Genomic DNA, 25,048 nt, shown 5'->3' on the forward strand with positions numbered 1-25,048 from the left:
TTCAGCGATGATTCTGCTGAGGTATTGTCTCTTCAGGTTCGTGTGAGGAGACACCACCTTATCATTTTGCCTTTTAGACATCAATAAAGCATTGATTCATCACCCATTGCTCAAGCTTTTACAGAACTCCTCTCAGATATTTACAATGTTTTCTCACCCACTAGGTGATAAGTCCAGGCGGGGACTGTGCCTTGTTCATTCCTGAATACCCCACACCCAGCACAGCACTTGCCGTGTGGTACACACTCAGTGTGGTAATACTCAGTGTGTGCTTAAATGGAAGAATAGTTCAGATGGAGTGAGAAGTATCTGTTGAAAGGCAAAAATACTGAAAGAAAAACGAAGTTGATTTGGGTGATGGACAATCCTGAGATTGTTAAGGTTGTAACTTGGAGGCCCTCCTTTGTTATAGCGGCAAAACCTCTACCAACTCTGATAACCCTACAGGTTTAAAAAGAATGAAAAAGTCTATACAGCCATCTTAGGGTCTTCTCTTGTCATAATGATGGATTTGCTTTCATCATAACATACTTACAGGTAATCTTGCAAGAGTGAACTTCTCTTTGCCATTTGGAAGGGGCCAGTTCACTCTAAAGGAAATCTGAGAATTTGGAGTGAATTCACCCTTGGTTCCTCCTTTTAATAGTGTTATATACATTTACCTTTAATACTGAAAGAAAACATGTTGAAATGTGTTTTTTCATTTGTAAGTGAGTTGGTCATTTTAGTTGGAGGAACGTAGCTACAAATATTTCAGTCAGCTAGGTTGCTTCTCATGACATTCTGCTCGGTGGTACTTCAGCACTTCAGGTTTTGCTTTCTTAAATGGCAGAAGCTTTGTCCCATCAGAGGGCTGCAGATCGCTGTTCCTTATATCTGGTCCGTTTTTATTCCTGGGGAGAAGAGTCAGTACTGAAGAGAAAGGGACAGATTGAAAAATGTAAAACATATTTTCAGACGCCTTTGAGAAAGGAAATTTCAGTCAGACACTATAGTCATATGGGAAATGGAGAGAGATAAGAATCATGACCCGTGCTTAACCTTTTGGTCTCATCCTTACCAATTTGTATGTGTGGTTCAGTAAATTAAATAAGCTCTCCTTAGCCCAGAACAGTCTGTGATAGCATAACCCTTCATTGTGGTATCACAGATAGACTTTCCGTGTTCAAGACAGGAACCTGACACCTTTCAAAAGTAAAGGAACCTGTGGCAATTTTAAACATTCCAACCGTATTAATTCCAGTGACAGATATCCTTTAAGTCACTTGAAATGGATTCCCCCGTTTTCAACTTTCGAAATTTATATTTGATCCTCATGACCTCTGGGACCTGCATAGAGGCACTGTGTGTGTGTGTGCATGTGTGCGCGTGTGTATGTGTGTGGCAGGAGACTTAGAAGCAGGGGACTTGTTGATCTAGTCCTGTTGATGTCTTTCCCCAGCCCTTAGCTATTCCCTGTACTTTATTCATGTTACTGTGAAGAAACCTCACATTTCCAAAAGAAAGGTCGAGTGCTGTGGAGTTCTTTCTTTGAAGGCAATGTTGCACAGGCTCAGCGGCCATGGCTCACGGGCCCAGCCGCTCCGCGGCATGTGGGATCTTCCCAGACTGGGGCACAAACCCACGTCCCCTGCACTGGCAGGTGGACTCTTAACCACTGCGCCACCAGGGAAGCCCGAAGGCAATGTTTTTTATTACTGCTCTTCCACTAGGCTGAGAATTGAGTATCATCTGTCAAGGTTCAGCAACAGGACCTTCAGAATCAGTACTGGGCTGTGTGATTTCATCAAGCACCATGGACCACTGGTTAATAAAGTCACTTCTCCTCGTCTTGCTCACAGCCGAGGCAGCCAGCATCCGCCTCTTCTGTCCTGGGAACACTCTTCTCCAACTGTGGGCCGTCCCAGAAAGTGCTCCTCATTTCCCACAAGGACAGGAGTTTTGATGTCTATGACAAGCACATGCAAGGGTTAGTGTAGAGCCCTTTGTTTGTACATAAAAGAGTGGGTTGGGGAGAGGTCGGAGGAGACCCATCAGGCTCTTCTGGGCTGAGTCTCAAGGTGACAGGACATTCATTATTGTGAGTGAAGGGTCATATCTTTAGCTTTGCATGTGTGTCATTTTGATGCTGGTTGGATTAGTTAGACATCCATAGGTTAGAGATGTCTTTATTAGTTCGTCCACAAGAACCTGACTTACAAACCAGGAGGCTAATGCATTCTTTGCATTTGGACAAAGGATGGTGGTGAGGGAGCAACCAGACTCTGCACATCTGTTTTCTAGGGGCCTCCTTTCCTGGTCCCAGTGTAACTGGAAAAGTACAATACGTTGATCATCTGCAAGATTTCTAAGTGAGCGTGGATGATGGCATCGTTGTTAAGGTTATAGACCAGGCTGCCTGGGTTTTGAATCCTGGTACTAACCCTTAATCTCTATGTGATTTCAGGCCAGTTACTTTCCTTTAGCTTTGATTAACTGATCTGGGAAGTGAGCTACTAAAGGTACTTACTTCAAGCATTGTTGGGAAGATTCAGTGGGATAATCAAAACTCTGTCTCAAAATGCTTGGCACATAATAAGTGCACAATAAATGCTAATACTAGTATTAGTAATAATTGTTTTTGTTTCAGAACAAAAGTAATTGGATGTTTTTTCAGGCTATTTCATCCCATAATAATAGAATCTGGAGAATTGCATCTGCTTCTCCATGGAATATTTCTTTATAGGAACTGGATTACCTGTTCCCTGCTAGAGGCACATTACCAATTTCTTACTCACTGGTAATTCTTTTTCTAGAGGCACATTAACAATTTCTTACTAGTAATTCTTTTTGTAGATTCTGTGTTGCTTTGTCTGTGTTTATGAGTATGTATTTACCATTTATTTTGCTATACGCCAGTAATATTGTACTCTTCATCATTTTACCTGGTTTAGCTCTCACGAATGAAGAGAGATCCGTTATCTCAATTTTCCAGATTAGGAAACTATGGTACAGGTAAATAATAGAAGTTAGTACGTGGTAAAGCTGCCCTTAAGCTTAGTCTGTTTATTAGATTCCATGTCTGTGACACAAGACTACACTGCCTCTTCAGTTATAACTCAGTATGTTGGACCTTAAAATACCAACGTATATTTGATAGCGTATCATTACTAACTTTATATTTGGTACAATGTGGGATTTTTAATAAGTTTTGGGAAGTACCCTCGTATCTTTATATACATTGAGCAGATGACAATTTGAGACTTGATTCCAAATTCTCATGTGTCAAACAAGAGATAAGTTTGTTTTGATTCCGGAGAACATTCAATCTCTGGGTGATGATCCAAATTAACGTAGTCTGGAACTTCCCAGATAGTTCCTACAGGACAGTGATATAGGAAGGACACAAATTTGAACTAACCTTTCTTAGATGGATCCAAGATAGTTATGCCTCATTCTTTAGGGACTATTCAGGGACATGATGAAACAGATGATTTGATATAGAATGACATTCCCACAGAGAATAAGAATTTTCATAGGTTGCTATATGCAGCCTCCTCTGTCTGTCTAGTCAAGAATGTCCTTAGGGCTTCCCTGGTGGCGCAGTGGTTGAGAGTCCGCCTGCCGATGCAGGCGACACGGGTTCGTGCCCCGGTGTGGGAGGATCCCACATGCCGCGGAGCGGCTGGGCCCGTGAGCCATGGCCACTGAGCCTGCGCGTCCGGAGCCTGTTGCTCCGCAACGGGAGAGGCCACAACAGTGAGAGGCCCGCGTACCGCAAAAAAAAAAAAAAAAAAAAAAAAAAAAAAAAAAAAAAAAAAAAAAAAAAAAAAAAAGAATGTCCTTAACTTCATACACATAATAGTCTTTGTTTTTTCTTAACTGTTTTATTGAGATATAATTCACATGCCATACAATTCGCCCATTGAGAGTATACGTGTCAGTGGGTTTTGCTGTATTAAATTATTAATTTTTAAAATTAATAAAATATATGTAACATAAAACCTGCCAATTTAACCATTTTTAAGGGTACAATTTAGTGGCATTGATTACATTCACACTATTATCCAACTATCACCACTATTTCCAAAACTTTTTCTTCACCCCAACAGAAACTCTGTAACTATTAGCAATAACTCCTCGTACCCCACCTCCCTGAGCCCCTGACAACCTCTACTCTACTTTCTGTCTCTCTAAACTTGCCTATTATAGATGCTTCATATAAGTGGAATCAGGCAATATGTATCTTTTTATGTCTGGATTATTTCAGTTAGCATCATGTTTTCAAGATTCGTCTATGTTATACCACATATCAGACTTTCATTATATTCATTAGGGCTGAATAATATTCTACTGTACACATAATATTCTTGAATGAAGGTGTAGATTCTGTCCATGGCTGTCAATCTTGTGAGCAAAATAATCAGTTTTGTGTCAAACATTTGATTTGACAAAATCAACTTGGAAAACCCGTTCAGTATATTTCTAGAATATACTTCCCAATCTGCAGTCACCTGTACTATGATTTGCTTGATGTTTTTCTTTAAATTCACTTTTTTTTTTTTTTTTTTTTATGCGTTACGCGGGCCTCTCCCTGTTGCGGCCTCTCCCGTTGCGGAGTACAGGCTCCGGACGCGCAGGCTCAACGGCCATGGCTCACGGGCCCAGCTGCTCCACAGCATGTGGGATCTTCCCAGACCGGGGCACGAACCCATGTCCCCTGCATCGGCAGGCGAACTCTCAACTACTGCGCCACCAGGGAAGCCCAAATTCACTTTTTTTAAACCTTGAATACGTACTATATCTTGTCCGGAGCAACATTCCTGAAATCAATTGACATAAATACTGTATATTGCTCGTAATATCATTTACACATAATTGTATAGCTCTTAAACTCTCGCCTGTATCTCATCCTAGTATATGATATGTCACATCCCTAACCCCCAGACCTGGGGGGTGGGCTTTTATATAAGTACTAGAATAAATGTGGAACCCCCCATCCCGTGGCATCCGACATGAAGAGGAAAGGAGTTGTATAGACGTAGCCTGGTGGGACAGCCCAGGGGCTGCACCAGGAGTTAATTAGAAAGTTCAGGTTCTGAGCCAAAACTACCTCATCAGCTGTGTGATCTTGCGCCTTTCTTCCTGCTCCTTCATTTTTAATTCCTGCTGCTTCATTTGTGGGTGCTCTGCTTCTTTCCTCTCTTACATTTAGGAATGACAGGGCTAGTGCATGCTTCTGTGCTTCTGTCCCATGAGGCTGTACCAATGGGGTTTTCATTTCTTGTATTCCTTGTACTTCATTTCTTTGTATTTCCACCCTCTCCCCTCTTGCTTCCCCTCACCCCTGTGAGGTTAGATCAAACTCAATCTGATGTAACCCTTAATGATTTCACTTTTAAGGAGGACATTAGGAGAGCCTGCATCAAGGACATCGCTTACCTTCATTTAGAACCATGGGCACCTGCCCTGTGTCCATTTCTAGCAGCAATAAAATGGCAGTAAATCAGAAAAAAAAAAATGCCACACTCCTTAGAGCCTCGAGAATGAGCTGTGGAGCGTTCTGCTTACAGGGATGTCAGCCTGCCAGTGAGTAAATCAGCTCTGTCCTTATGCCCCCAGTGCATCAGGGAAACATCTGACATTGTGGGATGGGCTTGATTAGTCAATCTCTCTCTCCCCCCATCTGAGGTTGAGAGTGTATCTCTCCCTTGTTTTCTCCCAGCATGTTTAGTGAGCTTATTGGCCCCCTAGGTTTTACTGCCAACCACAGCTTAGCCCTTGTCAGGGAGATTATTATATGAACCCTCTGTGCCTCCTGACTTCAGAAGGGCCCTGGAATTACATTTTTGCATTCCAAAGTCAGGAATATAAATGACTGATGGAACACTGGGCCACCGAATATTTATATATCTATTTTGAGATTTACATTTCTCCCTTTCTTATGATGGGGTTTGCTGCTCCCGGGGTCATAGTTGATGGGCCAGTAGCATCAGTGGTGACATAAAGCAGTCATCTGGGAGAGTGCTTCCTTGCCCAGGTAGCACACTGTGATGTGCTGCCGGTTATTATGCTAGCAGTTCAGCAGTCATCGAACCCCCCAATTCCTTGGCCCTCTCCCCATTTCCCTTTCATGATGTCCAATAAATTTTACATGCTCCAATTTTCCTCATCCACCAACCTAATACTGTTTGAATTAAGTGTCTCTTCCGTAGCTTTCAACAATGGAAACTTTGCTTTCTCCAACCAAATTATTCATAAGGGCTGCTCACGGGTATGCTGGAAAGGGGGCAGGACTCTGTAGACATGGACAGTGCAAATGTACTGGTCCATCCAGAAGATGAGGTTGCTTGGCTGTTGAACTTGTCGCTGCATGATATATTGAGATGGAAGAGAACATATATAGACTCACACTGTTATCTTGGGTGAATAGATTGTATTAGGTTAGGAATTTTTGTTTTAATTAATTAATTTTATGTTTGGCTGCGTTGGGCGTTTGTTGCTGCACACAGGCTTTCTCCAGTTGCGGCGAGCGGGAGCTACTGTTTGTTGTGGTGCGGGGGCTTCTTATTGCAGTGGCTTCTTTTGTTGCAGAACACGGGCTCTAGGTGCGCGGGCTTCAGTAGCTGTGGCATGTGGGCTCTAGAGCACAGGCTCGGTAGTTGTGGCGCACGGGCTTGGTTGCTCCGCGGCATGTGAGATCTTCCTGGACCAGGGCTCGAACCCATGTCCCCTGCATTGGCAGGTGGATTCTTAACCACTGCGCCACCAGGGAAGTCCCAGATTAGGAATTTTTTAAAGTGATGCACACACTTGAGGGGGCTCAATCCCTGATACTTTTCATGGTATATGGAAGGAATTAACTGTAGCAATAACAGCAATGCTAGCAACAATTCTCAAGCATTTGCTACTTAAGCATTGAATTATTCTAAGCCCTTTGCATACATTTAAAAGAATTCTAACAGAGGTCCTGTGTGATTGGTCCTTTCTGTACACCCATTTGTAGAGGTGGAAACTGAGTTCCAGAGAGGTTAACTCAGTTGCTCAAGGTCACACAGCCAGCGAGTGACAGGGCTGGGCCTAGGTGTCATATTATCTGGTGCATGTTCTGAACACTACCACCATGTGGGGTGGGCCAGAAGGAGCAGCCATGAGATGAATGTTAATTTCCCATTCACTCAATCCATGACACATTATTTTTTCCTGTCAGCATTTACGGAGTATCTGCTCCGTGCAGGGCCTGTTCTGGATGGTGGAGGCACAGCAGTGGTGAAGGCAAATGGTTCCTGCTCTTGTGTGACTCTATTAATAGGTACAGTCAGGCAGGAAACATGTAAGCAAATAAGCCATGTCCTTTCTAACACTGGGTAGTGCCTCAAAGAAAACGTGTTGGAGTGATGTGATGGCAAGGGTCTAGATGGGGAGAGGGGCTACTTTAGCTGGGATGGTCACACAAGGCCTCTCTGAGGAGAGGACACGTGAGCTGAGGCCTCAAGCATAAAGATAAGCTTGGTGGGGATGGGGTTCAGGTAGAGGAAAGGCAGATGCGAACGCCCAAGGCAGAGACCAGTATCTTGTATTGGAAAGCCAGGGGGAAGACGCATGTGGTTGAAGCATTAACAGCCAGGGAGAAAGGGTAGATTACAAAGTCAGGAGGTTGGCAGGACTCAGATCATACAGGGCAGGGCAAGCAGTTTGGATGCTGTGGTGTTTACAGTTTCTTTCGATCAATATTTTCCTGCCTGCAGCCTATTTTCTTTTTTCTTTTGAATTTTATTTTATTTATTTATTATACAGCAGGTTCTTAACATTAGTTATCTATTTTATACATATCAGTGTATATATGTCAATCCCAAAGCAGCCTGTTTTCCTTTATGGCCTGTCTTCCGTTCCCTCTGCCGTGACTCGAACCTTACCTCATAATGGGCATTTTAATCCCCTCTGTGATGGCAACGCCATGCTTCTTGGTGGGCTCCTTGCTTTGTTCCAGCTCAGGGCAGCATTAAAAAAGAACAGAGGGGGCTTCCCTGGTGGCGCAGTGGTTGAGAATCTGCCTGCCGATGCAGGAGACACGGGTTCGTGCCCCGGTCCGGGAAGATCCCACATGCCGCGGAGCCGCTGGGCCCGTGAGCCATGGCTGCTGAACCTGCGCGTCCGGAGCCTGTGCTCCGCAACGGGAGAGGCCACAGCAGTGAGAGACCCGCGTACCGGAAAAAAAAAAAAAAAAAAAAAAAAAAAAAGAGGCAACGATAGTGAGAGGCCCGTGCATCGCGATGAAGAGTGGCCCCCGCTTGCCACAACTAGAGAAAGCCCTAGCACAGAAACAAAGACCCAACACAGCCATAAATAAATAAATAAATTTAAAAATAAATTAAAAAAAAGAAAAAGAACAGAGGAAGTCTCCAGCAGAGTATGGCTCAGGAAAGAGAGCAGGTTGCAATCTAAAAGCTCTAATTAAATCAGTGCCGTCACACATACTGTCCACAAGGCTTGGGGCAGTTGCACACTCTTTACTGATGCCGTGGTCTACACTTAAGAGTTGTGTGACTTCACAGAAGCAATTAAATTGGCCTGTTTAATTGGCCTGTTTAGTCAGTGGTAAGGCCATCACCAATAATAATTATTATTTTATTGATTTGGTAAGTGCAGTGGAAATAATCACAAAGAATAGCTGTCTCTTTTCCCCTTGTCCTTAGCTACACACTAGGCTATCCATGCCGAATCAAGACTGACTTCTTGAACAGTCTCCATGCAGATCTACATGTAATCAAGCTTTCCTGCCTTATAAAAATTTCCATGCTTTCCAGTTGAAACAGTTTTTAACTTTCTAATCCTTCTCTTGGTGGCAAAGAATGCTCCCAGTGTTAAAGTGATTCAATATGCATTTTCTCTTTTAGCCTTATTGATCTTCTGTATTATTTTCCTGTAGGTCAGTCTGTGGTCTCATTTTGGCCAGAAATATAGGTTCAGTGGACATAAAATCAGCCTGGGACATCGCTTAGTTGCGGATGTGTACACAATCACATGGATATTGGAAAATCTAAAGGAACATCTAAGACAAGTCAGCAGAATTTTCAAAGCTACTTTTACCTCCAAACTATTATTATGTTTGCCTAGTTAATTCCATGTGTGTGTGACCAAGGGAGAGCCACAGACTTAAAGTGTTCCTAAAATGGGAGTTCAGCCTTGGGGGACAGAAGAGCAAACGTTAATTCGGAGGAAAGAAGGGACCCCTAACTTACATGTGGCCTCCCTTTGAAGTCATCCAGTAGAAAAGCTAAGATGCTTTGAGCCATCCCTTCCCACCATCCCAGCCTGAGGGAGCCATGAAGAATAGGTGGGGTGTATATACGTCAATGCTACTCTTACTTCAGCTTCCCCTTCCCCCCGTGTCCTCAAGTCCGTTCTCTACGTCAGCATGTTTATTCCTGCCCTGCCGCTAGGATCATCAGTATACACTACCAAATGTAAAATGGATGGCTAGTGGAAAGCAGCCGCATAGCACAGGGAGATCAGCTCAATGTTTTGTGACAACCTAGAGGGGTGGGATAGGGAGGGTGGGAGGGAGGCTCAAGAGGGAGGGGATATGGGGATATATGTATACATATAGCTGATTCACTTTGTGATACAGCAGAAACTAACACACCATTGTAGAGCAATTATACTCCAATAAAGATATAAAAAAATTAAAAACAAGAATAGGCGGGGTGGTTGGTTTTCCCTTATACTCTCCTCAGAGGCTAAAATATCATTATTCCTGCCTAATCTCACTCAAGATAAAAGTCTCAGGAGTCCTGAGTGACAATCAGAGACCCCTTGCGTTTTTGGCCAGGAAGGTGTGCCCAGGGGATGGGGGTTACGATATATCCACTAACATTCATTCTCCTCCAGGGAAGATGAGCCTCTTAGTGCCAGGGTGGGACTTGTACAGCCATGGCTCTCACAGTTCTCATCCAAGGGATGCTTTGTTTCCATATTTCTGTGGCTCTTCACAGAACCTGGAAACCACGATCTGTGAGGAGAAACAACGTCCCAGGTTGTGTCAGTGGACGTTTGTGTATACACTATGATGAAAGGGTTCTGTTATCAAAAGGTTTGGGAAGTGCTTTACATTTTCCCTTTGGGACATTAATAATACATAAGAGCATATGAAAGACTTTGAGATTCTAGAGTATTTTCTCGGCATTTTCCAAACATAGTCAAGGAATTCTTTGTCATAGCAGATCTGTTGCTTGAGCACATTTGGAAAATGCTGGTTTCAGACTACTTACTTTTTCCTGTGAGCTTGCATATGTAACTATACGTGAGGTAAACATCTTTTCTCTTATGGCAGATTTCTTAGTGAAGGATTTGATGACAGTGTTACATAGATTGTATGTAGGAGGTCTGGGCTCCCAAGTTTAAGTATCTCAATATGTATCCCCTCTAGACCAGAAGTTCCTAATCTGGCTTCATGGAAGGATTTCAGTCTTTTAGGCTAGAGTGTAGCATTAGATCCAAGAGCTATGCATCTTAGAGTTTCTTTCGTTGACTTTTATGTAAATATTTAAGATATTTATGCCTTGACAGTCCTCAGGTTTTAAACTTTTAAAACTGATACTTAACTGATATTTATAGTTATCAACATCACTTTACATCCATTCGGGAATCATTATAATCATCAGATACAAACTGTTTCGTTCAAAGTTTATTTAAAGTGTACTGCCTTTATTATTTTTAAATAGAACGATATCTGACATCTAATCTGTCTGTTTTTTGTGTATTACTTTCATCAACTTTGCCATATCCCCATACAACTTATACTCTTAGGCACTTAATACACATGACAAAGCTCAGTTATAGCACTCTTCGAAGAAATTAAAATTTGGACATAAGGTCATGATACCTAAATTCTTCTTAGAACTGTTCTCAAATGGGAGGTGGGGACTGAGGATGGCATGGAACTCCCTTTCCCGAAGCAGGGAGGTGGGGACGTGATTCCCTGTCCTCCAGTATCTTCCCCATTCAATATCCATGGATCAGGTGAACGAAAAAGATACTAAGTAATGGGAATAATTCAGGATGAAATTAGGCGATCCATGTAGAGTTCTTAGCAGAGTACCTGACATATAGGAAGCATCCGACAAGTACTTCTATTGTTGTAATTTTTATTATTTTATGGATTTTTATAAATTGACTTTTTTCAGATAAAGCAAGGTAGACATTTGTGAACATTTTAAGACATCTATCCCTATCATTTGATTTCCAATTCTACCATCTTAATGGTATCTGAATCATTCATAGCGTACCATAAACTCTTTCGATATCTCGAGTTTCCGTTGTTAAAATAAGTCATTATATGAGTCTTTTATGAAGATGCTAAAATAAAACATACCAGGAAGAGAAATATAGTTTCACATATTTTCTCTTTAGTTACTTCTATCTAAACTTACTGCATATTTAGTAAATTGGAAGAATTAAAGAAATGAGTTGAGAATATGCATTTCTAACATCAAAAGAGATCATTTGGCTATAATGGGCCTGGGGCACAATCTGTGTATAGTCATTTGAAAACCAATTGGGATATTTCTAAAGTGATCAGTTCTATAGGAGTATAACCATATCTCAGGAATAGGTAATGCATGGCCAGACGTTAGAGGTGGATGTTGTATGCATTTATGTGTGTCTACCCCTTTGCAAAGTCAAGTAGAACACTTACTCCACTCCAAATGTGTTTGCTCTTTCTAGATGGTTACTTTGTTTAGATAGGACATAGCATCACAGCACTCATTTCAATTAAAACAGATTTTATTGTTGTGGAAGCTGCTTTGCTAGGTACAGATAGAAAGAGGAAATGATGGAACATTCCTCCTACAAAAATAGGATCAACAAGTACTCCACTGGTAGGAAAAGAGGCTATACATATTTTGAGATTGGAGTGGTTGTTATTTTTTAAATATATGTGTCAGTTTTAGGACCATTGACTCTTTGCTTTGAAGGAGGAAGATCACAGCTTCTACCACTCTGCGTACTGCTCGATTTTCCTTAGTTATATTATCTTTATATTGTCAATAAGAATTGTATTATCTTCTATAACAATGATCTCCATATTTGTTTAGTATTGATTCTATACTTAAATGAACTCATAGTCATTAAGGGCTCATTACAAGTTCTTTTGATCACAGCTTTTTAATTCTTAAACTTTTATTCAAACCCTAATTGGCTGGATTTTCTTCACAGGACGTTTTCTTTTTCATAAAGGGCTCACGAATCCTGGAATTATTTAATGCTTTGTGTCTGTTATGTCTGAATGACATTTTAGTTGCATATAATATTTTTAGGATATACGCTGTTTTTTTAAAAATAATTTTAAATGAAAAATAGTTCTTCATCATCTCCTGGCATTGAACGTGATTCTGGGAAAGTATGAAGTCAGCCTGACTTCCTTTCCTTGTATGTGATTTTTTTTTTCTATGTGGGTATCTGGAGAAGTTTTTTCCCTTGAATCTCAGTAGCTTCATTAAGATTATCTGATTATTGATCATTCTGTGTATCATTTTCTTGAAAGTTGGTAAACCCTTTTGATCTGCAGTTTTTTTCTTCATTTTGGTGACTATTTTGTAGTATGTATTTGAATATATATATTCAAATTTTCTGTTCCATTTTTTGAAAGTATACAAATAGTATCATCTTTATCTTCTGATGTAATTACTTTGCCTTTTTTTCCCCGTGGATTCACTGTGAGATGTCAGTCTTTTGCTCTGTCAGTAATTTGATTTTTAGTGTGGCCCTTCTGTTCTTTCATCTTTCCAAGACTTTTAGTTCTGCAAGATACTGTTTTAGTCTTTGTTTTGTGTCCTTAGGTCTTCTTTTTCAGTCAATTCAATTGTTTTTTGTTTTTGTTTCATCTCATTGTTTTGTTTTACTTTGAGATTGGCTGGGCTTCTTAAATCTGTTAAACTTTGTTTTCACTAAACTTGGTAAGTTTTTGCACTTTATTTCTTCAAATACTTTTTCTGCAGGATGTTTTCTTCCTCTCATTATGTTACTCCAGTGACACATATGTTAGACCCTTTAATATCATCCTGCAGGTACTTGAAACTCTGTTCATTTTTCTTTTTTCATTTTTTTTTCTGCCTGTTCTTCAGCTTGGATAGTTTATTTTCATCTATCTTCAAGTTCACTGGATCATTCCTCTGTTGTCTCCACTCTGCTACTAATATCATCCAGTGAAGTTTTCATTTCACGTATTGTATTTCTCAGTTTTAAAATTTCCAAATTATTTATATTTTCTATTTCTCTCCTTAGAACTTCTACTTTTCTATTACTTTCAAATGTGTTCCATTTTGTCTCATAAAGCATGTTTATAATAGCTGCTTCAAAGTCCCTATTTGATGATTCTAGCATCTAGGCCACATTGGGGTTGGTATCTATTGATTATCTTTTCCCTTGAGCACTGGTAACATTTTCCTACTTCTTTATATATTGAGTAATTTTTAATTGCAGTCTGGCCATTTTGATTATTACATTTCTTTGGTATTGGGTTGTGTTATAATCCTAAGAAGAATGTTGATTTTTCTTTGTTTTAGCAGGGAATCAACCTCATTGCTTCAGACCAGATTCTGGCTTGCCTTCTGTGGGTTCCAATCTTAGTTCAGTTTTCAGAGTCTTTGCCATCCTCCTTTGATCTGTCTTGTGCACGTGCCACTCGGCAGCTAATATGAAACTTGGTGACAGTTTACCGTCTTAGTTCACTTTTCAGAGGCCTTGCTAAGCTGTTGTAGATATTCCCCCCATATGAGCTCAGTGGTGAGCCAGAACCTGGTGTGGTTTTCTATATGGAATTAGAAAGATTCCTTTCTACGGCTTTCTCCACTAGGGAATTCCCCCCATACCTTCCAATCCTTAAGGGCCTCTTTTCTCACCTGTTCAGCTCAGAAATCTGGGATAAAAATAGAAAGCAGGATTTTAACTTCCTATATGGCTGCTCTGTCACACAGCTCTGTGACTGGGCCCTCCATTTGGGGAAAAGTCACAAGACAAAAGAGAAATCAACCTGGAAACTCACCTGCTGGTAGGTAGCTTTTCCACAGTACCCCTGCTTTTGTTTAGTTTTCAACATCCTCAGGTAGTTGTTCTTTGAATGTTGTGCAGTGTTTTCAGTTGTAATCAGTGGAAGAGATAGTGTGTAGTGGGCTTACCCCCTCATGGTGGAAGCAGAACTCTCATTCACTTGAACTGCATTTCATTGAGTCCCTTTTTATTAAGGTCTTGTTTTTCTTATTAAGTTTGATAACATAAAGTATTATGATTCTTTTCCTCTTCCTTGAGATGTTGGATCCTTTGTTCTTTGCATGATGTGCTTCTGTCTGCCCTTTTCTGGTTTTGTTGCTGTTCTTGTCTAGCAGGTCTGCATGTTTCCCTCCAATAATGTTTGAGTGACGCTGAGACTACAGAGTGTGGCTGACTTCTTGATTATCTTTACATCTTATTTAAGACTAGTTTCTTTTACGCTCAGAGTTCAGTTTGAGAAGCAGGAACACTTAACTCTCTGCATTTGCGGTCTTCACGTCCACGAATTGAACCTACCATAGATAGCACCCTGCAGATATGGAGGGCCAACTGTATTCATCGCACTGTGTCATCTCATATAAGGGACTTGAGCATCCACGGATTTTAGTATCTGCACGGGCTTCTGTAACCAGTGCCATGCAGATACTAAGAGACAGCTGTATTCCGTGTTTCATTCATGTTTTGTAGCTTAAGAAAATGGTGTCGGAGAAGGAGAATAGCTGCACTTAAGAGGGATGTGATCTTTATTAGAATACCCAGACTCAGTTCACTCAAATGACATTCTGTTAAACGTCCTTCATAAGAGGTTACTTTTGGACTTAGGATCATTGCTCCAGTTCCATGTGAAGTCCAGGAATCTTCATACCCATTAGAGTCTACCCACTTATTAGGCTTCTGTGTTTTACCTGTTTTTCCTAGTAGTTATTTAATTCATTACTCAGAAGAAAGAGAAGATAAGAATGCCAGTGTAAAATTCGCTTCACTTTAGATTTGAGGGTGTTCATGAGAATCCTTAGGATTTGTAGACTCCCCTGTGTAATTAGAGGAGATGAGCTCTGTATACCTCTGGTCAACCCCAGAATCTTCTGTCTTTTTCACTGAATTCCAGTTTCTAAATTTTATTGCGTTAGGTCATGTGCCTTGCCTTGTTTGGTTTCTTCTTCTTTTTTTTTTTTTTTTTTGCTGGTTTTTACTATTTTGTTTTTATTTTATTACATATAAGTGGAAGAAATTCTACCATATAATTTTGTTTCAGAAATTTAAGATCTTTTTAAAGTACAAAAATTAATATACATAGGCTTATTTGTACATTACATCTGTGTAATCTCACTGTTTTCTTCCCAACTCTCTTAATCTTAAGGATTCTTCAAGGCACAACTCAAATTCTCCATCTTCTGTGATGCATTTCTTGAGTGTTACACCTGGCAATTATTTCTACCTGTCTGAAATCTGACAGCAATTACTATACCTCTTGTTACCTCTCACTGTGTGTTGAAGTAGTTGTGATCTTTTACTATGTATGTGCTTTCTGATGTCATCTAACCCAAAGGTTCTTTGGTTGTAGAGACTGGTGTATTAATTTGTTTCCTGAGGATAGTATCTGAGGTGTGTACTTAATCAATCAACATTTCCTGTGCTTATCTGCTGTCTTGTGGATTACTCAACTCAAAATAGATATCTTGGGCTTCCCTGGTGGCGCAGTGGTTGAGAGTCCGCCTGCCGATGCAGGGGACACAGGTTCGTGCCCCAGTCCATGAAGATCCCACATGCTGCGGAGCGCCTGGGCCCGTGAGCCATGGCTGCTGAGCCTGTGCGTCCGGAGCCTGTGCTCCGCAACAGGAGAGGCCGCACAGTGAGAGGCATGCGTACCGCAAAAAAAAAAAAAAGATATCTTTTCTCAAAACTGTGGAAGTATGCTCCTGCAAGTGAAGATTCCCTCTGCAGGTTTGGCCATTACTGAATCTTCCACAGGAAATTCTTTAAAAACGTAATGACATAATGACTGTGAAAGTGTTTTATAAAGTACCAAGTACTCTACACACGTAAGACCATGATATGATCATGACTTATGTCATCTCTGCCACTAATGGTCATCAGGTCAACTGGGGGACCAGCTTTATTCACTGCTGCCTTGTTCCACTGTCTCATCCTGACCTTGATACTCTGGCAGCGGTGACCCTCAACGAGATAATCTGACAGTCAGCAGTGACTCACCATAGACTATTACCTGCCTTTGTTAGTAGCACTCAGACAGCATATAGGTAATTCCCCAAGTTTCCTGTCCATTGTCTCTGTGATAAAACATCGTCTTTTACAGTAATTCTGAATCTCATTCCCCAAAAGGTTTACTATGGAACCTCCTTTGGCCTGTGTCCTCCTCCTGAAAGCCCCCGTACTGTGTGTTCTAAGTTTGTACTCAGAAGCTAATTGAACTTCCTTGGAATATTCTTTTATTTTGCCTGAAATCATTAAACAGTGACTTCGTGCTATGGTTATATATGCTCTCAAAACCCATTGCTGAGTAGAGAAAAGTAAATGTGGTTGGAGCTAGATGGGTTTGAGCAGGTTTGTATTTTTTATTTTGGATGTGCTTCTCATATGTATTTATACTGTTTCCTTGTTTTAATTTTAAGGTCCTTGAGGATACGAATAACGATTAAATCTGTTGTGAAAAATGGAGGATGAAAGAGGGCATGAGCAATACCTATAACATTGTAAGTGGGGGAAATAGAGTGATAAGGAATTGCTGGCCAAATACAGTAACACTGAACTGCAAAAGCATGAATCTGGAGTTTGACCAATTATAGCTGAGTGACCTTGGATAAGTTAGTTAACCTTTCTAGGTCACACCTGCAATTTGGAGAAAATGAGAATATTTGCCTCCTATGGGGCTCTTGATAATGAATATAAAGTGTTTATAGCAGTGCCGGGAACGTAATATAGGCAAATAAAAATTGTTATATGCTATCATCATCATCATTTTATTGTTAATTCTTCCTTGCAGCTTTAGCAAAGTAGCTACAGGACAACTAAAAAGCGAATATATAGCTTGAAGTAGGAATATGGGGTTTACTATGCCAAAAGTTGATACAGGCTGAGGATTAAGAAAATAACAAGTACTTCTTATGGGCATTGTTTTAAAATGTTACATGTATTATCTGATTTAATACTTACAGCAACACTAGTTTAACCCCTTGTATAGACAAGGAAACTGAGGCACTGAGTGAGCGGTTAAGTAACTAGACTAAGGTCACATAATTAGTAAATGGTTGAGCCAAGATTTGAAATCTGGCCAGGGGTGCATTTAATCTATATTTGGAGTTGTGTGGTAGTGGGGGGATATTTTCATGCATGGGGGAATCATGAGTAGATTATTGGTCAAATTTTGATGTCTGGGCAATGTCCTTACAGTGAAGATCATTGTCAAGGGGGGGAATTTTGAAGTGTGTTCTCTTATCAGAGAGAAAATCTTAGAGACATATGGAGCCAAGGCCTGACCCAGGGATGGGGAGCTTGTAATTTGATTCAAGCCATGTGGAATTAACTAGGAAAAAAATGAAAGGTGATTGTGGAGTGTGTTGGATGATGGATCTGGGTGTGATGGAACAAATGATGGGCAGCTATTTAAGATAGCTGGGTACCATCCCGTTTTTGCCACTATCTAGTTTGGTGACTGTGGGCAAGCTATTTCAGCTTGCAGGGTGGAGACGCTTGGTTTCCACAGTGGAAGAATAAAGAATCATATGGGATTTCCTCTACATATGCTTCGGATTTTGAAACTCTCAAATCTTTTTGCATCGTCCACTCTGACACTGGAAATTATCCATACCATACATTTAACATTTATTTTCTATCTCATTTTGTACAGTGGTCATTCATTCATACTGTTTGTTCAGGATGTACTACAGGCTCACTGTGTGACTTGTTTCCTTAATTAAAATTGGTCTGGGGGAGACTGTATTCTGCCTCCCGGAATTCTTAGAATTCTAGCACAGTGCCCTGAACAGAGCGGGCACACAGTCAGTGTTGTTTATATGGATGATAGTAGTATAGTAATGTTTAGAATTCCACATGAAATAGTGCAGCAAGTATGTGCAAAGCTCCATAAAATCAGCGCTCAGTCACTTTTTAGAGAATCTTCTTAAAAAAAAAAAAAAGTATGGACTTTGTGCTGAGAAAACTATGTGAGTGAGATCATCTCTGCCTTCAGGAAAGCTTACTGACAAGGGTGCAAGTAACCATCATAGAACTGAAGCTCCTAGGGCTGAGGAAACACAACTGAGTCCAGCTCTCCCCATACACATTGGATCCCCATTATGACATCCCCACCAAGTGGTGGTTTGGCATCTTCCTGAACACTTTCAATGACTGTGAACTCACTACAGCTCATTCTATCCAGGGTGGAATGATAGGCTCTCAAGCTTTGTGTAGGAGGAAATGTCTTGATGAAGAGCAAAGGTCTTTTCTAGGCTGAAGAAAAGCCATGGTAATGGTCTTAGAGATGTGAATTTGCTATGTTGGAGCAATTTGGGAAAGGACCTCAAAGATCCTTTGTAGGAGCAAAGTTATCGAAGTACCAAAGTAAAGGGCATGTTGTAGGAACACCAGATGGTCTAGCTTGACCATTTATCAGCAACAGGTTTGGGGTAGAGCAGTGAAATTCTTAGGTAGGACTGGAGCTTTTAATTGGAAGGACCTTGACTGTCCTCTACATTTGGGCTGGATAATGGCCCCAACGGAAGTCATAATCCTACGTTCAGTGAGTGGTTGGTTGGGTAAAATCACTGTTAGCAGTCACATCTCATGTGTCCCCCAAATTCATATCCTTTATTCTCCCCTGGAGAACTACCCACACCCATGGTTTTTCTTCAGTTTAGAGAAAAGGTTAGAGCAGGAATGTTGAAGGGCCCTCTGCTGGCCTTATTTCCATGTAGATCTGTTTTAAATTCATCGTAACCCTACAAGGAGGCTGTGTCAGTCTGTCCCACCTGACAGAGCCTTAAATCCTCCCAATGCGGTTTTTACTATTGTTTTTACTAAAGAAAGCAAGCATCCTGATTTTGGGGGTGTGGAAGTTGGGGGACACTGATAAACAGGTCTTTGCCCTTATTGTCTTCTCCCATGATAATGAACCCATCACCAGCACAGGAATTTAATGCCATGATTTTTCCAAGAGCCATCCAGTCCCATTGCAGCCCTGCCTGAAAATATAAATACACTTCCTAGGGACAGATTTGCATTTTTTGGTGAAAGAAATTCATATATATGGCAAAGATGCCTCTGTAATTATCGAGAATTTATTTCTGTCCCCAGATGTCAGCAGTCAAATTCGACATAAATATATTTTGTGTAAATCTGTCGGCAGCTGGTCTCCATTCAGGTTTCTGGAGATATTAGCCTGTCTTTGAGTTTATGACAAAGTTAAAAATTATTCATTAAACTGACCTGCAGTATATTCAGTAACTGGAAAATTGCCTTGCAGTTCTATTTGGTTTGTAGATGTGATCACAAGTAAATTTTTAACTTAATTAATTGGCCGTTTCTGTTGACAAGAAATTTATGTGGTAATAATTTGCTCGAAATAGATGCCGACTGTAGGAAATGAGATATCCATCATAGGCTTGTGTTCCACCAGCTGCACAGTGGCTATTATGAAAGTATTTCAGCCTGCGCCGACCCCAGTGTTTGTGCAGTCAAGATTATATATACCCACGATCCATAGCCTGCCAGAGAGGCGCTGGTGGAGGTCTATGATAACAAAGACTTTGTGATTTATGGCTTGCTGTGAAAGCAGAGCTTGATGAGATTAAACAATTTCATAGCACAAGTGTTTCTCAAGACCTGATTTGTAGTTGCAAGCTGATGGTAAATCACATTTATATATCTGCAAGCGTGCTCAGCAGAGGACTGCAATTACAGTTTAAGACAGCTACTTTTTATTTAATTTTTATCCTGGTTTTGTCTCTTTTATATCCCCTTCGTCTGCAAACCATTCACCTTCACAAGTCCTTTCTTGGTTAGAAGGCCAAAGATTGGAGTCAATGATGTTCTTCTTGTCTTTGCGCCAGCTTGGGAGAGAGACCAGGAGGACTGCAGAGCAGCACAGACTGGTTCAAACTGGCTTTGACTGGTGTGTGCTCTTTGTTCAATCCTTTGTCCAGAGAGAAATCTGTTTTCCTGTTTTCCCTCCGAGTGCAGCTGATACTTGAACTTCTTAGTGCACAGCTTGAGTAAGAGGGGCCTTCCTCATCCTGGGATGTAGGTTGACTCTGAGTACATGATGTGCACGGGGGATGAGAATTAAACTGATATAGGAAGCTCCACTTCAAGGTGGCGGGATACCTCCGGGGCGTACAGCTGGTCCCCTTGAATGTGCAGTGCAGAATTGTGTCTCCCCTGCAAACCTGTGAGGAATAAACTAATCAGTTTATTTAACCAGTTTATTGGTTACGTGCTGTGGACACATCTCTGCTCTAAGTACTAGTATAGCAATCTCTGCCCTCAGGCAGTTTATAATCTACACGTGGTACTTACCAAAAGAAGCACAAACTAGAAGTGGCAAGACTTCACATGATAACCTGGAATGGGTGGTACACACACTGCTGGCGGGCAGAGGGGAGAGGAGAGAGTGGACTCGCAGCTGGGAAGGCAGAGAAGGGGAGTAAAATACGTGCCCAAAGGATAAGTTGGATTTCAAGTAGGAGCATTCTGGGAATTTCAGTGATCTAATCTGCACTAAATGGAAGTCTCCAAAATACCCAGCCATGGGTTCAAGTACAGGCTGAGTGGCTAGAGATTTAATAATTATAATAGCAACGTAATGTAAAACTTTTGATGAATGCTTACTATATGCCACAATAAGTGCTTTGTATGTATCATCTTGTTAATCCTCATCATAAACTTAGAAAGTGAGGGCTGTTGTGTTCCCCATTTTGACATTGAGGAAACTGAGGTTTAGAGAGGTTAAGTAACCTGACCACGTTCATCTAGATGTTGAGTTGAGCTGGTTCTGAAACCCTGGTGTATGTATTTCATCCCACAGTCTATATTCTTAACTACTGTGTTTCACTGGTTTTAGATAAGGAACATGAATATTATTAAGGAAACGATACCACTGAGCAGTTATCATACGCTCAAGATAATTCTTTTTTCCTCCAAAATTTAGGATACAGGTATCCCCCACTTTTTGAAAAATTCACTTTATGTCATTTTGTTTTTAAAACACCTGCATTAATACCTGTTTCCGCTAACTGAAAGAAATCCAAAGAGGATTTTTGCTTTCAGGGGAAATGGCGAAAGCACAAATAATGTTCATTCTTGGCTTTGCGGTTGGCAGTTGCAGAGGCAGTGCACACCCTGAGCAGAAAATGGCCCCGCCAAGCTCCTTCCCCGGGAACTACACTCAGCATCTCAGCATCATGCCACCAGAGCTTTGAACTGTGTCTGTGAGCATCTCTGCTTCGTCTCCATTTATTCTGTGCATCCTTTAGCAAAATGTGCCCTAAGGGAATTACTTTTTTGCTTTACACCATTTTGGTTTATGAAAGGTTTCATAGGAACCCTCTGCTTATGGATAGTGGGGGAAACCTGTATTGTATTTGGTCTTTGTGGTGGGCTGAGTCACGCCCATGCAAGTATGTGCACATTCTAATCCCCAGAGCCTGTGATTGTTACTTTATGTGGCAAAGCGACTTTGCAGATGTGATTAAGTTATGGATCCTGTGATGGGGATATTAAGTTGGATGATCTCGGTGGGTCTGATGTAAACACAATGGTCCTTATAAGACAGAGCAAGTGGTGTCAGTCAGAGGAGGAAGTGGTGTGGTAAAGGCAGCAGAGATTAGAGCGATGTGCTTTGAATATGGAGGAAGGGGATATAGGACAAGGAACACAGCACTTAGACAGGAAGCCATGAGAAGCTTAAAAAGGCAAGAAAATGGCTTCTCCCCTCAGAGGTACCAGAGGAGGAACCAGCCTTGCTGACACCTCACTTTCACCCCTATAGGATTCATTTCAGATTTGGTGACTTCTAGAACTTTAAGGCAACAGACTCGTGTTGTTTAAGTGACTAAGTCTGTGGTAACTTGTTACAGTAGCAACAGGAAACTAATACAGTCTTGGACAAATTCCAACCAGCTCTACAGAGAGTTTAACCCTGACTTTAATGAAATACTGTTTTATTTTCTGTTAACTTGTTTAAGGTAGGGGTACCTTTTGATTTCTCTATTCTTCCCCTTCTTCTCTTTTTGTATCCAGAAGGACAGTGATTATTCGTTTCTTTCATGCCTGAATTTCCAATGCTTAGCGTGGTACCAGGCATATAGTAGGTGCTCATAAATATTTACTAAATTAGTAAATGAGATTACCTCATCTATGTCCAGGATATAGGTATTCAGTCTGTCTAGAATCTAGTTTTCTGTACAGCCTAACCTGCTGAAGGTGTAACTTGTCTTTATGAAGTCACAAAGGGAATAATGAGGGACCTTGTTTATGGTTGTCTGCAAATTTGGAATATATCAGTGTAGTGAGGGGAGCAGTAAGATGCCTAGAAAAGCCAAGACTGGCTTAAGAATCTCTAGTAAGTCAATGTGAGTGGTTAATTGGGCCAAAAAATTTTTAAAAATAGGTGAACCTTTATCTTCATAACAGAAAAGTAAGAGAGCTTAATGAAAAGCATATGGACTCTGCTTCCATCCCTGTGTTGGCTTTTGTCTTTTACTTGATAGTTAGGTTAGATAGTGGTTTCTATTTGTTTATTATTCCCGGTTTTATGCCCCTGAGGGTCTTTTAGCTGGAGACTTATGGGCATGGTCCTGCCTACTGAGTACAGATGTTAAACTCACCAATGAAGCTCTTTATGAGGGGGTGAGCCAGTTCAGTGTCTCTGGCCTGGATTCCAGAGACCTGGTTTAAAAATCTTGGGAAAGCTGAGAGCTTCGTTTGTCACTCTAGGGTACTAGTGGATTAGCATCCCAATAAAGGTTAATTGAGGTGGATGGACCTAGAGTCTGTCATACAGAGTGAAGTAAGTCAGAAAGAGAAAAACAAATACCGTATGCTAACACATATATATGGAATCTAAAAAAAAAATGGTCATGAAGAATCTAGGGGCAAGACAGGAATAAAGACACAGACCTACTAGAGAATGGACTTGAGGACACGGGGAGGGAGAGGGTAAGCTGGGAAAAAGTGAGAGAGTGGCATGGACATATATACACTACCAAACGTAAAATAGATAGCTAGTGGGAAGCAGCTGCATAGCACAGGGAGATCAGCTCGGTGCTTTATCAGCACCTGGAGGGGTGGGATAGGGAGGGTGGGAGGGAGACGCAAGAGGGAAGAGATATAGGGACATATGTATATGTATAATTGATTCACTTTGTTACATAGGAGAAACTAACACACCATTGTAAACCAATTATACTCCAATAAAGATGTTTAAAAAAAGAAGGAAAACACATGTTTCACACGATCCTAACCCATGTACTTCTATGCAGCCCCTTTTATCTCTGCCTATTTAGTCCTCCCATCTTTAAATACAGAGCTCAAAATCAACATTCTTCTTTAAAAGGCAAATACTGTATGACCCCACTTCTCTGAGCGATCTAAAATAGTCAAATTCACAGAAACAGAAAGTACAGTGGTGGTTACCAGAGGCCTGGAGGAGGGGAAAAGGGGGAGCTGTCCTTTAGTAGGTGCAGGGTTTCTGTTTGGCAAGACAGACAGTCCTAGAGAGCTGTTCACAATAATGTGAATATGCTTAATGCTACTGACTGGTAAATTTTATGCTTTTTCCACCACAATTAAAAAATAAACAACATTGTAAATCAACTATACGCCAATAAAATTTAAACAAATAAATAAATAAAAACTAAAAAAAAAAGTTTACTGAATTTAATTTTCTGTTTTAAGTGTTATGCATTTTAAAGTTCTCCCCAGTGCTAGAGTCCCTCTTGAAAAGGCAGTAAATTCATATCATTAAGCTACCAAATGTAATTCAGTTCAAATAAGCATATTTGGCAATCTTTATTCTGGATATGTGGGACTGACCTTGTGTTAAGAGTAAATCATTTCATCCCAGACAAGGTCTGTTTGGAGTTAATTGGGGAAGCAGCGTAGATGTGCAGTAGGTCACTTGAAGCTTTTTATTCTCTTTCTGGTCCTAATTCAAAGAGTCACCGTGGCATACATTTTCTCATGCTAGTTCTTCCATCTTTTTATAAATTTCAGTATTTGATACAGTCTGGAAGGTGAAAAAGACAATGAACATCTTCCCACTGGAGATTCTTTATCAGATTCCCTGCTTCATCATATTATTTTAGAATGGCTAATTTGTTAGCTCCAGCACTAAAAAGACAGTGTGGGAGAGGAGAGAGCACATTGGTCTGGGGAATCAGATGATCTGGGCTCTAACCCCTGCCTGTCCATTAACCAGCCCACTGACCTTGGGCATTTCTTGTCTTTGAGCCTCAAGTTTTTCCACAGTTTTTAAATGTGAGGGTTGAAAGAGAACAGGAGTTTTCAGCCCACATTCTAAGAGGTCAGAATATGTGAGTTTCTTGGCAGCTCTGCTGAGAGACCAGAATGAGAGTGGTTTGAACAGCAGTTGAGGGTGAGACCAGCCAAGGGCCTCAGGCCCTCATCCTTCCCTTTTGTCCAAAGTAAGTAGTTTGCTTCAGCAGCAGTGACCCCCAGCACACAGGTGGACTTGACTTTCTTCATTCATGTACTTTTAGCTTTAGCTCCTTAATCTCTATCCAAGGACTAGATCACATTTTATCTTTCCAGGAACTCTCGCCCAGCCATTCTAGTTTCCACAAAGATATTTTCCTGAATTCTTTGAGAACCTAGTTGGGATCAAAAATGTTCCCACTATACAACACAGTGTATTGTACCATGCATTATAGATTTAGTTGTCTTAATCTAACTCAACACTAAGCTCTCTGAGGACAGAGATCCTGCAATTCTTTGGTATCTTCTGAAGCGGTAGATGTGTAACAAAAATAACAGAAGTATT

General features: G+C 40.8%; 1 protein-coding gene and 1 long non-coding RNA gene across 5 annotated transcripts in view; one reads left to right on the plus strand and one right to left on the minus strand.

Annotated features, from left to right (window-relative positions):
* LRMDA (leucine rich melanocyte differentiation associated) overlaps positions 1 to 25,048 on the plus strand; it is a 1,257,159-nt gene that overhangs the window by 959,396 nt on the left and 272,715 nt on the right. The window lies entirely within an intron of this gene.
* Positions 19,951 to 24,315, minus strand: LOC116741491. Its single transcript, XR_004346179.1, has 2 exons — positions 24,082 to 24,315; positions 19,951 to 20,435 (listed from the first exon to the last, which is right to left on the minus strand). It is a non-coding gene; the product is annotated as an uncharacterized LOC116741491 (long non-coding RNA).

This window comes from Phocoena sinus, chromosome 16 (genome assembly GCF_008692025.1).
Source record: "Phocoena sinus isolate mPhoSin1 chromosome 16, mPhoSin1.pri, whole genome shotgun sequence".
NCBI lineage: Eukaryota > Metazoa > Chordata > Mammalia > Artiodactyla > Phocoenidae > Phocoena > Phocoena sinus.